The sequence below is a fragment of the Diceros bicornis genome, chromosome 4, assembly GCF_020826845.1.
Source record: "Diceros bicornis minor isolate mBicDic1 chromosome 4, mDicBic1.mat.cur, whole genome shotgun sequence".
Classification (NCBI taxonomy): domain Eukaryota; kingdom Metazoa; phylum Chordata; class Mammalia; order Perissodactyla; family Rhinocerotidae; genus Diceros; species Diceros bicornis.
The window spans coordinates 13856860-13870207 of record NC_080743.1 but is presented as its reverse complement, the minus strand read 5'-3'; the positions used below and the strand labels follow the sequence as shown (position 1 = coordinate 13870207).

General features: G+C 38.6%; 1 protein-coding gene across 7 annotated transcripts in view; it reads right to left on the bottom strand.

Moving 5' to 3' along the window:
• Nucleotides 1-13348, bottom strand: part of ST6GALNAC3 (ST6 N-acetylgalactosaminide alpha-2,6-sialyltransferase 3) — a 501804-nt gene that overhangs the window by 288060 nt on the left and 200396 nt on the right. The window lies entirely within an intron of this gene.

The following is a 13348-nucleotide window of genomic DNA, read 5'->3' as shown; positions in this document are numbered from 1 at the left end:
TGTGTGTGGACCTGTGGGTGGCAGGGCTTGTCAGCTGCAGAAGACTTGTGCTTCTCAAAGACTCACATAGGGGGTTTGCCCCAACTTCCAAAGCCTGAAACAATTAAGTGCTCCGGTGCTTGAGGCCAGCCCCACCCAGCTGCAATCCTCAGAGAGCTGACAAGAGACCTAATAGGCTAGAGGCTTACAGCAATTGTAAGGCCCTGAACCTAACAACCAGCCATGCTGGGGGCCTACTCACTTAAAAGAAATACTGCAACACAAATGTGGTATTAGAACTTGCAGCCAACTGTGCTGGGGCTCCCCACACCTGATAAAGTGACTGAAGGGCCCACAACAACTACAAGCAGCTGAGCATGACAACAGCTGGCCTGGAGCATAAATGGGCCTCCCTGGGTGCCTACAGGGAGAGTAAACAGGCCACAACAGAAGGACAAACATAGCCCACATAGGGGTCACCCCTGGAACATTGAGAACTGAGGGAAGCACACTGGAAACCTCCTAAGGCATCACTTACATAAGGTCACCTATCCAAGAGCAGGAGACGTAGCTGACCTACCTAATACGTACTCACAAGCAGAGGGAAAGAGGCAAAATGAGGAGGCAAAGGAATGCATTCCAAGTAAGGGAACAGGACAAAACCCCAGAAAAGGAACTAAGTGAAATAGAAATGAGCAACCTACCCGACAGAGAGTTCAAACTAAGAGTGTTAAGGATGCTCACTGATCTGGGGAGAAGAATAGATGAACTCAGTGACAATGTCAACAAAGAAATGGAAGATATAAAAAAGAACCAATCAGAAATGAAGAATACAATACTGGAAATGAAAAATTCATTAGAGGGACTCAAAAGCAGAGTAGAGGATACAGAAGAACGGATCTGTGAGCTGGATGAAAGACTAGAAGAAATTACCCAAGGTGAACAGGTAAAAGAGAAAAGAATTAAAAAGAGTTAGGACAGTCTAAGGGACCTCTGGGACAATATCAAGCGCACTAACATCCGTGTTATAGGTGTCCTGGAAGGAGTAGAGCGAGACAAGGGGGCAGAGAATCTATTTCAAGAAATAATAGATGAAAACTTCCGTTACCTAAGGAAGGAAACAGACATCCAGGTACAGGAAGCACAGAGAGCCCCAAACAAGATAAACCCAAAGAGGCCCACACCAAGACACATCATAATCAAAATGTCCAGAATTAAAGATAAAGAGAGAATACTAAAAGCTGCAAGAGAATGTCACGTTACATACAAAGGAAACTCCATAAGGCTATCAGCTGACTTCTCAGCAGAAACCTTACAGGCTAGAAGAGAATGGCAAGATATATTTAAAGTATATTAATATATTAAAGTATAAAGTATAAAATATATTAAAAGGAAAAAACTTACAGCCAAGAATACTCTACCCAGCAAGGTTATCATTCAAAATGGAAGGAGAGATCAAAATTTTCCCAGACAAGCAAAAATTAAAGGAGTTTGTCACCAAGAAACCAGTGCTACAAGAAACGTTAAAGGGACTGATTTAAGGGGAAAAGAGAAGACCACAAATAGGAAAAATTATCTATTTCCATGATAAGAACGTAATGGATACAAATGTAAAAAAAGAGGTTAGATATGATATCAAAAAGATAAAAGGAGGGAGGAGAGAAGTTAAAGAGTACAGCTTTCAGACAGAGGTCAAACTAAAGTGACCATCAATTCTGTATAGAAGAAGAAAGGAACAGAGAAGGACTACTAAAACACTGAGAAAAAAAAAAACAGTTAAAAAATGGCAGTAAGTACATACTTATCAATAGCTACTTTAAACGTCAATGGACTAAATGCTCCAATTAAAAGGCATAGGGTGGCTGACTGGATAAAACAACAAGACCCATGTATATGCTGCATACAAGAGACACACTTCAGACCTAAAGACACTCACAAACTGAAAGTAAAGGGATGGAAAAAGATACTCCACGCAAATGGCAATGAAAAGAAAGCTGGGGTAGCAGTACTCATATCAGACAAAATAGACTTTAAAACAAAAACTGTAAAAAGAGACAAGGAAGGGCATTACATAATGATCAAGGGAACAATCCAACAAGAGGATATAACACTTGTAAATATCTACGCACCCAATGTAGGTGCACCTAAATAAATAAAGCAATTATTAACAGACATAAAAACAGAAATAGACAGTAACACAATAATAGTAGGGGACTTTAACACTCCACTTACACCAACGGATAGATCATCCAAACAGAAGATCAATAAGGAAACATTGGCCTTAAACGACACACTAGAACAGATGGACCTAGTAGATATATACAGAGCATTCCATGCAAAAACCAAAGAATACACGTTCTTTTCAAATGCACATGGAACATTTTCCAGGATTGATCACATATTAGGCCACAAAACAAGTCTCCATAAATTTAAGAAGATTGAAATAATACCAAGCATCTTTTCTGACCACAACGGTATGAAACTAGAAATCAACTATAGGAAGAAAATCAGAAAAGCCACAAATACATGGAGATTAAACAAAATGCTACTGAACAACGACTGGGTTAACGAAGAAAACAAAGAAGAAATCAAAAAATACCTGGAGACAAATGAAAATGAAAATACGACATGCCAGCATTTATGGGATACAGCAAAAGCGGTTCTAAGAGGGAAGTTTATAGCGATACAGGCCTATCTCCACAAACAAGAAAAATCTCAAATAAACAATCTAACAATGCACCTAAAGCAACGGGAAAAAGAAGAACAAACAAAGCCCAAAATCAGCAGAAGAAGGGAAATCATAAAAATCAGAGCAGAAATAAATGAAATACGGACCAAAAAAACAATAGAAAAAATTAATAAAACCAAGAGCTGGTTCTTTGAAAAGATCAACAAAATTGACAAACCTTTAGCTAGACTCACCAAGAAAAAAAGAGAGAAGGCACAAATAAGTAAAATCAGAATGAAAGAGGAGAGGTTACAACAGACACCTCAGAAATACAAAAGATTAAAAGAGAATACTATGAAAAGCTATATGCCAACCAATTCGACAATCTGGAAGAAATGGATAAATTCTTAGAATCATACAACCTTCCAAAATTGGATCAAGAAGAAGTAGAGAATTTGAATAGACCAATCACCAGTAAGGAGATCGAAACAGTAATCACAAACCTCCCCAAAAATAAAAGTCCAGGACCAGACAGCTTCCCTGGTGAATTCTACCAAACATTCAAAGAAGACTTAATACCTATCCTTCTCAAACTCTTCCACAAAATTGAGGAGGGGGGGGGAAGCTCCCTAACTCATTCTACGAAGCTGACATTACCCTGATACCAAAACCAGACACGGACAACACAAAAAAAGAAAATTACAGGCCAATATCACTGATGAACATCGATGCAAAAATCCTCAACAAAATACTAGCAAATCGCATACAACAATACGTTAAAAAGATTATACACCATGATCAAGTGGGATTTATTCCAGGGATGCAGGGATGGTTTAACATTTGCAAATCAATCAATGTAATACACCACATTAATAAAATGAAGAATAAAAATCACATGATCATCTCAATAGATGCAGAGAAAGCATTTGACAAGATACAGCATCCATTTATGATAAAAACTCTGAATAAAATGGGTATAGAAGGAAAGTACCTCACATAATAAAGACCGTATATGAGAAACCCACAGCTAATATCATCCTCAATGGTGAAAAACTGAAAGCTATCCCTCTAAGAACAGGAAGCAGACAAGGATGCCCACTGTCACCACTCCTATGTAACATAGTATTGGAAGTCCTAGCCAGAGCAATCAGGCAAGAGAAAGAAATAAAAGGGATCCAAATTGGAAAGGAAGAAGTGAAACTGTCACTATTTGCAGATGACATGATTTTGTATATAGAAAACCCTAAAGAATCCACCAGAAAACTTTTAGAAGTAATAAACGAATATGGTAAAGTTGCAGGATACAAAATCAACATACAAAAATCAGTTGCATTTCTGTACACTAACAACGAAGTAGCAGAAAGAGAAATTAAGAATACCATCCCATTTACAATTGCAACAAAAAGAATAAAATATCTAGGAATAAACTTAACCAAAGAGGTGAAAGATCTGTACACTGAAAACTATAAAACATTTCTGAAAGAAATTGAAGAAGACACAAAGAAATGGAAAGATATTCCGTGCTCTTGGATTGGAAGAATTAACATAGTTAAGATGTCCATACTTCCTAAAGCAATCTATAGATTCAATGCAATCCTTATCAAAGTTCCAACAACATTTTTCACAGAAATAGAACAAAGAATCCTAAAATTTATATGGAACAACAAAAGACCCCGAACAGCTAAAGGAATCCTGAGAAAAAAGAACAAAGCTGGAGGTATCACATTCCCTGATTTCAAAATATACTACAAAGCTATAGTAAACACAACAGCATGATACTGGCACAAAAACAGACACACAGATCAATGGAATAGAATCGAAAGCCCAGAAATAAACCCACACATCTATGGACAGCTAATCTTTGACAAAGGAGCCAAGAACATACAATGGGGAAAGGAAAGTCTCTTCAACAAATGGTGTTGGGAAAACTGGATAGCCACATGCAAAAAAATGAAAGTAGACCCTTACCTTACACCATACACCAAAATTAACTCCAAATGGATTAAAGACTTGAATGTAAGACCTGAAACTGTGAAACTTCTAGAAGAAAACATAGGCAGTACGCTCTTCGACATCCGTCTTAGCAACATCTTTTCAAACACCATGTCTGACCGGGCAAGAGAAACAATAGAAAAAATAAACAAATGGGACTACATCAAACTAAAAAGCTTCTGCACAGCAAAGGAAACCATCAACAAAATGAAAAGACAACCTAACAATTGGGAGAAGATATTTGCAAACCATACATCTGATAAGGGCTTAATCTCCAAAATATATAAAGAACTCATGCATCTCAACAACAAAAAAACTACCAACCCAATTAAAAAATGGGCAAAAGACCTGAACAGACATTTCTCCAAAGAAGATATACAGATGGCCAACAGACACATGAAAAGATGTTCAAAATCACTAACTATCAGGGAAATGCAAATCAAAACTACAATGAGATATCACCTGACGCCCGTCAGAATGGCTATAATTAACAAGACAGGAAACAACATGTGTTGGGGAGGATGTGGAGAGAAGGCAACTCTCATACACTGCTGGTGGGAGTGCAAACTGGTGCAGCCACTATGGAAAACAGTACGGAGATTCCTCAAAAAATCAAGGATAGAACTACCATATGATCCAGCTATTCCACTGCTGGGTATTTATCCAAAGGACTTGAAAACACCAATTTGTAAAGGTACATACACCGCTGTGTTCATTGCAGTGTTATTCACAATAGCCAAGACTTGGAAGGAACCTAAGTCTCCACCAAGGGACGAATGGATAAAGAAGATGTGGTGTAGATACACAATGGAATACTACTCAGCCATAAGAAACGATGAAATCCAGGCATTTGTGACAAGACAGATGGACATTGAGGGTATAATGCAAAGTGAAATAAGTCAGAGGGAGAAGGTCAAATACCGTATGATTTCCTTTATTAAGTAGTAGATAATAACAACAATAAACAAACACATAGGGACAGAGATTGGATTGGTGGTTACCAGAGGGGAAGGGGGGAGGGAGGAGGGTGAAAGGGATAATTCGGTACATGTGTGTGGTGATGGGTTGTAATTAGTATTTTGGTGGTGAACATGATGTAATCTATGCAGAAATAGAAGTATAATGATGTACACCTGAAATTTTTACAATGTTATAAACCAATGTTACTGCAATAAACAAACAAACAAAAAAAGTGTGAACATTAAATGATACAATGGGTGGAAAATGCAGAGCACAGTACCGGGCACAATGTGAACACTCAAAATTGGAAGATGTTATTATTATGATATAACTACCAGTTGTCACAGCCTTGCTGGACATTAGGCAGTTGGTGAGCATTGGCCAGCCCATGTGAATGCATGATGAAACCTTACAGAAATCTTTTTCGCAAATACTCCAAGCAGCTGCACACCCTTGAACTATTCAGTGCAACTTATCCATACAAGCTCTGAGAGGATGTCACTGTGCCCAAATAGATCTGATGAACTGCTTTAGGGAAAAATTTTTTCCTTCTTTGTTCTTCATTTCGGGCAAGTCTAAAGGGGCCTTTAACAGCTGAGACATTTAGAATTTAATCCCCTCTGTGCTGCAAAAATATGCATCAAAAATGTGGCATTCCAGTTGCTTGCTCTTTAGAGTTGGAATATCATTTATCAGACTTATAGCAGAAATACCTATTTCAAGATAAAACCCACAGAGAATTCATGATTTTTTTTTTTTATAATTTTTTTTCCCCCCAAAACCCCAGTAGATAGTTGTATGTCATAGCTGCACATCCTTCTAGTTGCTGTATGTGGGACGCGGCCTCAGCATGGCCGGAGAAGCGGTGCGTCAGTGCGCGCCCAGGATCCGAATCCGGGCCGCCAGCAGCGGAGCGCACGCACTTAACCGCTAAGCCACCGGGCCGGCCCTGAGAATTCACGATTTAGGGAGAAAACAATTGCAGAGATTTGGACCTAGCAAATTTGCAAGCTATATTAACAAATGTATGTTTTTATTCTTTCTACCACGGAATTAGTCTTTAACCACAGAATAAAGTTTTTAACTTTTAATTTAGTCAGTTGCTAGATTTTTTGTTTCTCTTTCATAAATGATGAACAATAGCGTAATGGAGTATTTTTCTATTTAAACAGTATCATTTAATGACTGAAGTAGTTGTGCACCAGGGCAAAATGGTATACACTTTTGTTCATATGCTGTCACTTATCCAATAATAAATATGAAATACGGGGTCAATCGTATTATTTATATCAGTACTCAGTCACCTCATACATTGATGAGTCCCTACCCATTACCTATTTGTGATCTTATCAAATACAAATTCTTCTCCTAAATAGGAAGTTGTATCATCAATGTAATGCTACCTTGTGTCACTGGCCAAGCTCCAAATCTGGTTCTCACAGAAGCTTCTTCTCATTTGTGCAAGGATGAATTAGCAAAGCTCAGAGTAGATAGATAAAATCTTCATTTGTTTTATTTTATCTGTTGAATCAACAAAGTGGATCCTGCTTATTAAACTATACTGAACTCTGGGGAAAATCTCAGTCATTTGTTGGAAGGGTAAGAAAAGCAGGGTAATAAAAAGGTGGGCAGTCCTAGATTGGTGGAGTCCATACAGGAGCTTATCAAGGGCAGCCTTAGGCAGCATAGCTGGTGATAGAATCACTGAGGTCATCAAGTAGAGAGTAGTGAATGTCAAACAAGGTCAACACGGGAGAATGAGCAGCATTTCAGAATCCAGGAGGCTGACGAAGAAAATGCGATAAGGTAAAAGAAATATATTTTGAGAGTAGTCTTTGAAGAGGGCAGAGGGAGTGGAGCTAGAGAGGCAGGAAAGGATCTGATTACGGAAAGGACTTACACTACAGAATCCAAAGAAAGGGTCTAAGTGTGATATAGGCAGGATCAGATGATTTTGGAAGCTCACTCTGGAGGTGGTGTGGTCAATGGATGGGGAGGTGGGAAAGACTCTTTAGGAAAAGACAATGACAGGGGCAAAAATGAACCACTATATCAGATGCCACTAATGAACATTAAATTCTCAATATGAAAACTGCAATCGTTACATTCAGAGATTGGCTTTTCTTCTCCTAGTAGGGACCCTGGGAATAAAGTTGAGATATAGTGCATATGTATGAATAATCATCATAGTCTTAATAGAAGATAATATTTAATGAGTGTTACCAGTTGGAGAAATATTTCTGTAATCCCCATTTTCCAGTTAAAGAAATAGAGATGTAGAGAGGTTGAGTGACTTGCCCAAGGTCATAAAGCAAGGAAATAGTAAAGACAGATATTGAACTCAAATATTCTGACCCCAGAGCCTGTGTTCTGTTGTATGAACTAAGTGCTTAATGGTTATTCAAACCAATGGGAACACTTGTATAGGTCTGGTTCTGAAATTTTAAAAACTGGTGCTAGCCCTAAATAGATTTTGTAATACATTTTGTCAATAAACAAAATACTTAATACATGTGGAAAATTAAGAGGCTGATCTGAAGAATGGTAATTATATTTAATTCACAATCAGTAATTTGTGGGCAAATTTAATTCTGGCTTTATTCCCAGTAATAAAAAGACAACTTACAGGGTCCCATTGGTTAGCACTAAGGGAAAATAAAGCAATTATTCTTCTACTTTTGCTGAAGCATATTAGGTGTCCTTTGTCAATCAATAGTATGGAGTCTTATTGCAGGCAGTTTGTAGGAACCAACATAAAATGGGTCTGTCTTCCTTTCTCCGCTCCACAATTCTATGATCTTTTTAGTCAATAAAATGCAGCTAAACAGCAAAATGTTCATGATTTAATTTAAAAAATATTAAAAGAATAATGTAAATTTAAAATAAAAAAATTTAATTTAAAATAAAAAATTTAAAAGTAGCAATATGTGACCTACTTTAAGAATTTGCAGCCCTCATCAACATGTCACCATCAGACATGGGTATAGTCCAGTAAGAATTACAAATCCAATAAACAAAAACCAAGGCAATAGAGTTTTCATGGGCATCATTGTCATAAATTATTCTGTGCAAGAAGCTAGTCCTAGGGAAGAATTATAGGTAGCAAAAATTTCTTCAGGGACTTTTTCCCAAAGGAGACTTCCTATAGCTACAAACACTATAGAGAAGTTCAAGGTAACATGAGCATTATGAGTCTGTCAGATGACATGATAAGAGGTCACACTGGACTTTCTAACACTTATTTTAAAAGCATGATGAAAAATGTCAATTATCTTTTAATATGCCTATGCATTTTTCTTATTTTATTTGAAGACGGAAGCTAGGATTTCCTGCCCTGATTTGATTTTCAAACTGCTACAGTATCAAATGAAAACAATCATGGCTACATTCATTGAGTATGTTTCATTTTGTAAAATTATATAAAACCAGTTTTATCTCATTTTGCCTCTTAATATTCATCATATTGCTTCAGCGTATGTCCTTTGACACAGCAAAAAGGAAATCACAGTTCTTCAGAAACACAAGATGGAGCTCAAGATTGATATTGAGCATGTAGAATGAAGGGTCCAGAAAGCAGTCTCTCAGTGTGGCTGTACAGACAGACACAGAAAAATTTAATCCAAAGGCTGGTTGTCATGATGAGAACATCAGAGACTGGGGACTGTTGTCCTCTCCCTGTGCCCCTGCCATTCTGTTGAGGGAATAGAGGTGCTAACTCTGAGGCAAGGAAGAGAATTAGGGAATCAGGTGCTTTTGTTTTACTCTCAGCCATCTCACAGTCTTCGGTGGCCTTCTTTGGTTTCTGCAAACATCTGCTTGGCATCTTTCACTCTTAAAGAGATGAGTTTGTCTCTTAGAATCCAGTTCTTACTTTCGAGGTGTTCAGGACACAGAAGCGGAGCAAGGATAAATTCTGGCGGTCCTAGCGTCATTAGGGAGGGAGTCCTGCCCAGGGACATCATGATAATGATGAGAATGACAACGATGATGATGATGATGATGACCCCCACTGGGACCTCTTATTTTTCTGTGAATCTACATGACGTTACATTGAACAGCATTTACCTTTTCAAGCACATTAAGACCTATCACCTCACGTCATCCTCCCCATAACCAGTGAATTAAGAAGGGAAGTTTGGTTGCTTGAAAGTGTCATCTCTCATCTCTCCTTTCATGCCTTCCATGTTTCAGGCTGGACTTCTCACCGTTCTCCAAAGCCTCTTGGCTATCCAGTTCCTGTGACTTTGTCCAGGATGCTCCTCACTGGCGCCCTACTATTTCCTACCATCCCCATCTCTACAAGCTCAAATATAACTCTGCTCAAATGTTTTTTCCTCCCTAAAGCCCTCTATTCCTCCCAGCTTCCAGTTCATGGATGGCGGTGGGGTGGGAAGGGGTGGGTGGAGAAGGAAGACGAAGGAAAGAAGTAAGGAGGAGGAGGAAGGGCAGGAGAGATTCCCCTATAATTTTGTCTTTAAAAATTCCTCCAGGACATGAACAACGTCTGAGAAACATCTCTCATACCAGTAGCACCAAGCGCAGTGTCTTGAATTTAGAAGATATTCAGTAAATATTTGTGGAAGAAATGAAAGAATAAAGGAGGCAAAGAATTGGGAAGGATGAGGGGATTCAAAATTATTGTTTTCTAAACATAAGCAGTAAATTATCTGAAAAGTTTCAGATTAAAAGATCATTAGAGGAAATATGTTTTTCTATAAGGCGAAAAATCCACAAATTATTCTTTTCTTATTTTCCTATAAATTCTCCTCACATGGAGGCCTCCATGTAGATTTGATGTGGGTGTGGTGGGAGGTGGGGAAGAGGTTTAGGATGGGGAATATAGAGTAAAGCGAAAAGAATTTGAGTATTTGTTGAACTGGACTTTTCACTGAGAATTGCTTTGAAGTTCCTGATAGAACTTGCAGATCTGAATGGTAGTAAAACTGCTTAGAGCAACATCCTTTATGTGGCATAGAATGAAAAGACTTAAAGAATTCATATTTTTTAGAAAACCAACTCTTGTCTGAGGATAACACTTAAAGCTGGAATCTCGCGTCAGGGAACGAGAAGTGGGTAACAAAAGGATACCCCGTCCTTCTAAGAAGGACAACGGCCCATTTTCTGAGAGGAGAGACTTGCGACAGTTTGCTATGTGCTCAGCAACTATCAGGTAGTGTGTCCAGGACTTTAACAGGGATGAAAACAGATTCCCACAAGCAGCCTATCTGTAGACTCAGGTGGTCCAGCTACACTAAATGAGTCAATATATGTAACCTTGGGCACATTGCATAACTTCTTTATGCCACTGCTTCCTTACCTGAAATTGGGAGAACAATAGCACCTATATAATACGATTGTTAAAGGTTTAAATGAGTTACCCCATATAAAGAGCCCTTAAAGCACTGCCTGGCAAAGGGAAGTGCTCAGGAAATGTTAGCTTTTACTGTTACAGTATTTCATCAGATCTAAGATACCATCAATGTTAGTCTCACTGTTACTCTAAATATGATAAGAAAAACAAGATGGCGAGTCTAATAATAGACTTTTGCAAAAAGCTAAGACACCAAAATGCTATTCCCTTAAAGTTAGAAATATTCTAGAAATAAAGCTGCCATTCAGAAAGGCACAGCAAGAAGAGAGAAAGGAAAAATAATCTTCCCTGAGAATTTGAACCACAAGCAGGTAGTCATGCAGGTTTTTGATACAAGTTCACGCTACCAGTGTGATTGAAGAAAAAACTCAGTAAATAATTCATTTTAAAGTGGTCTCAGGTTGGTAGCATCCCCAGGTGACCATCTGAAACAACACAAATCCTATCCGGAAGAATTTAACTTTGTTGCAGGCTGATAGCGACTGCAAGGTGGTATTAAGTATAAGTCACATCTCACTTTCAGATATGTGAAAAAATGGAAGAACATTTTAAAATCAATGAAGTATGGTTGTATCGTCATCACAGTCATCATCACCATTATCCTAGGGAACAAAGAGAATCAGGAATGGGGCCCAGACTATTTTAAACACCTACCCCTCACCCTATACCCCACGGGAGGCACAACCACAAGTCCATAAAGAAAGGATGACAGAGTCCTGGAGTTGCCCAGGGCATGGAATTCACCCATGTAAAAACCCTGTGGGGTTTTTTCTTCTTGTCAAGATTATGTAAGTAAAAAAACAAACAAACAAAACAAAAAAACCTTATGCTCTTGAACATGGTTAGACTCACACACGCATGCATATCACACCCCATCCCCATTCACAGATATCAACTGTGGCCCCTCCCAGCATCTCCCTAAGGAATAGACACTGTCCTCTTGTACGTCAGAGTTGAACTTGGCAAAGAAATGCATACCTATTACAGTCTCGTTGAGCACAAGTACAGTTTTGCCAGAGTACAGGTCTCACGGTGACAATAAATAGTATTGTGCCAAGAACACTTGAATTTCTAAGTAAGACAATTTTCCTATCAATTCTGGATTTAATATTGCATTGACAGTAATTTGAATCGCTCATGCAACATAAAGCATATTAGTTTATTACTCATAGTCTCCTGTGCTGGGATAGCAAAGGCAGAAAGATCTCCACTGTTAAGCAGAAGCCCAGAAATTCATGCACAAAGTCTTATTAGCAGGTCTTTGATGTATTTTTTTATCATAACCAGATAAGTCAATGCTATATTTCCAACAGCCTACTAGCCACCTCTATTTGGATGTCCCCAGGGCAAATCAGAGTCACCAGTCCAAATCCAAACCAATGACATCTTCCCTCCCCAATCCTCTTTTCCTCACCTATAGTGTCCTTCTGAGTAGTTACCACTAAAGTTTCTTTGGAGCCCCAATAATTAAAATCTCAGCTCTACTTAGTAACTATACGACCCCGACATCTTAATTTTATTTATCCCTGTTCTTCATCTATAAAATCATAGAATCATTATGAAAATTAAATAATTAGATAATACATAAAGGACCTAGCTTAGTGTCCAGCACATAGCAGGCAATCAATGATCATTAATTTCCTTCCTTTCTCCACATATTAGGTCCCCTGCACAAGCTATTCTTCCTTCATGGCATGTCATCTTCTTTCCTTTCCCTTTCAGGAAAACCACTACTTATTCTTCAAGATGAAATCCAAATGTCAACTCCTTTGTGAAATAGTCCTGACCCTCCAGGAAGATTTTAGAGCACTTTGTTCTGAAGCATACTTCACAGCATGTGGTAATTATTTGATTACCAATCAACCTGCATCATTCAACCAAATTCAGCAAACACATTGCACACCATGCCCCGACATTCTCCCCAGACAGACATTGCTAATCAACCACAGCACCATTTCCCCCTGAGTCAGGATGCAACTTCAGAATCCTTTCAACACGATGCTCCTGGCAGTAGTGGTACTACTCAAGGCAACCTGGTATATCTACCTCTCTAGCACATTACAGGTAGCAGCTTGAGGCCAGAGGCTATGCCTTGATGAGTCTATAATCCATGTAACCACAGGTAAGACTGTGATCCTCTCTAGGCCTCAATTTCCATCTGTACAATGGAATGTTTTTAGGATCCTAGGCTTTTAAGTCTAATGACTCTATAATGATGACCCAAAGACTCTGACTGGCCAGAGCTGGTGTCACTACAAGGAAGGTTTGCCCCACAGCTCTATACACGGCCCCCACTCTGGGTCCAGCCCATTTCTCATCACAGAGTTAGGCATGCCTTCGGACACTCACAGACTGAACCTAGTGTCTATGTAATTGAA